The sequence below is a fragment of the Olea europaea genome, chromosome 1, assembly GCF_002742605.1.
Source record: "Olea europaea var. sylvestris chromosome 1, O_europaea_v1, whole genome shotgun sequence".
NCBI lineage: Eukaryota > Viridiplantae > Streptophyta > Magnoliopsida > Lamiales > Oleaceae > Olea > Olea europaea.
In genome coordinates this window covers 21,969,079-21,972,066 of record NC_036237.1, presented here as the reverse complement: position 1 = coordinate 21,972,066, position 2,988 = coordinate 21,969,079, and positions in this window count along the sequence as shown.

The window sequence follows — 2,988 nt, the reverse complement described above, 5'->3', positions numbered from 1 at the left end:
ATCTTTCCACACGTGATTGTTCATCATACAACTCCTTGAGATGAAGAATAATAATGCAAGCATCCATACCCTCATGCTACTTCCACAACCCAGGTGAATTAGCTAAAAGCATCACAAATGCTGCAGTATTGTCGTCATCACTATATTTGTTGTAAGCAACCACATCTTCCTCAGCCAAGTTTTCAATAAGTATCCCAGAAAAGACTTCTCAAGGACATACTCAACATTATCATGCTTGAGAACAATTCTCAAATTACAGTGTCAACCAAGAAATTTTGGTCTGATCAGTTTGTTGGCATCTAGTATGCCTCTCAAATTCATATGATTATTCATGATTCAAAAATTATAAATAACAAGAAGTAAAGAATTAATATGTATAATTTTGCATTGTAAAAATTCAATATGGACTTTAATTAAATGTGCTCACACTACTTAAAATAAATTTATGACTCTCATGAATAAATTATTAGAATCTATGATTGACTCCTAGTGGGCTGGGATCCCATTTGTTATATCAAGATCTTGAGTATACTCAACAAACCTTAATAAAACATTTGGATAAATAATATTATCAATTGTATCTCCATGCAACTCTCAGATCATTAAAATAACAACTCATTGTCTTCAAGCATTTTGTGTGTTAGCTTAACATGCAGCTAAAACTTATCTCTTTAAGGGTACTTAACAAAAGATAAAATTTAGTTAAGTCGAACCCACCATTCAAACATATCAAATATTTCATAGTGTCAAATATATCCCTAATATACCAACTTTTAGTGTACTCAACAAGTTGAAATCTATTTAGGACTCTCGTTTTTCACTATAACGATGGAAGGTAAATAATAATACTGACTTAATATTTTAGCAAGGGATTTATCATGCAAAGGTCTCATCAATATAATCATATGAATGATTATGGACTTATTATATCTAGTCTTCTCGAGCCAAAAGGAAGACTAGTTGGTCAATTTCTAAGGGTATTGCATTGAATCGGTATCAATGCACTATCTCCATGGTTTCCTTCTTTTCTTGGGTCTTTAGTTAGTCCAGCTACAACTGGTGCCCCATACTAGTTGGCATACATGCCTAAATGAAATTGGACTCGCAGGCTCATGATAATAATAACAATAACGAACTCGCTTGTCCAAAAGAATCAATGGCTCGTAGGATCATAATAATAACAATAATAACGGACTCGTAAGTTCAAAACAATTAAGAGTTCGCTGACCTATAAAATGACAAGAATTAAATCAAACATTCAACACATCCACATGATCAGTCTATAATCATCCATTAATAGACATTCATCATATAAATATTCTCATATATAATATCTAATATCATATGTAGACGTGCTTCAAGAATCTAGCAATTATAATCATCAAAACTCATTTAAATAAATGGATTGAAATAACTAATTAATCATATTAATCAATTAATTTAAATGACATGTTTATTCAATTAAAATCAAATTTTATTTAAATATCAAATTAGAGTCCAACTCTAAATTCATAATTATAAGACGAAACTATTTAATTAAAATCAAATTAGAGTCCAACTTTAATTTCAAGATATATTGGGGAAATAATATCAATTGAAATCAAAGTTTAATTAACATAAGGTTAGAGTCCGAGTCTAATTTAAACTGAATTAATATTTTATTTTAGGACAAAACTCTTAAATAGAACAAAATTCAATTTAGGGTTAAAGTTAAATATATAAGTTAAAATCTAATTTTAACAAAAATATAAAAGTCGTCAATTTAGAATAAAATTTAAATTTTGGGCCAAACTAAAATATGGGTCAGACCCAATTAAAAACATAATTTAAAAACCTTTTAAAAAACAAATTCAAAACCAATTTTGAAATTTACAATTTGATCCAAATTAAAATTAATAGCGGGTCCCTCAATTTCAAAAATTGCAAGACAAGTCCTTTATTTAAAATTTATAAAATAAAGTTTAAATTTTAATTACATACGAGGGCCTGCAATTTCATAAATTGCATCAGAGGGCCCCCACCTCTACCCCTTCCCCAAAGCCCTAACCTTAAAAAAATATATACATAATTTTTTTATTTTCTTCTTGGTGCCGGAGTTGCCAACTCCATCAACGATAGGGGCTGGCCACCTATAAAATTCAGTTAATCTTCAAAACCCATTTTCCTTTTTTTTTTCAAAACTAGATTTTGAAGATTAAATAAATTTTACAATTGCTAGATTCAAGAATAACATGAATAGTCAAACTTTTTGACAACGTCAACATGTAAAACAATTTCTAACAACTACAAAGTAAGCTCTGATACTACTATTAGGAATTTACTTAACCATGCACAACTAAAAATAAAATAAATTTCAATTCCCATCAAGAATCTGCTTTGTATTTAGATAGAAATTATACCTTTGTCGAAATCTACAAATTCTTTTGCGTTTCTTTTGTTCCAACAACCTTGATCTGTTACCCATAGCTTTCCAATTGTTCAGCCTTTAATGAAACTCCACACAGAGAACAAGATTGAGAGAGAACTAAGGTTTTCTTTTCTTATACTAGCAAGAACGACTGAAAATCTCTACAATTTCTAAACCCTTGCCGCTTTTTTATATAAGTCCAAATGAGCTTAACCCATCTCTTGACCCGGTCCAATATTTAATTATCTCATTTAATTAAATTTGGTCCATGAATTAATTAATCCAATTAATTAATTCGGATTTTTTGTTAAGAAACACAATTAATTAATTATTTCAACGCTTGTTAAATTAATTAATTGATAAATTATAATCTTCTAGTTCTCCTTTTGTATGTGACCTATTAAGTTTTCAATCACAATATATAAAGACATGAATTATTATTTTGATCTAATTAAAATCGATAAATTAAACACCCCTTTTAATTTATTACCAATTTATATTCGTCGTTCTAGATTAACATCTAGCAATGTGTCAAGACAATGTATGTGATAGGAAATGTCACGTGGTATGATAAAAACAAA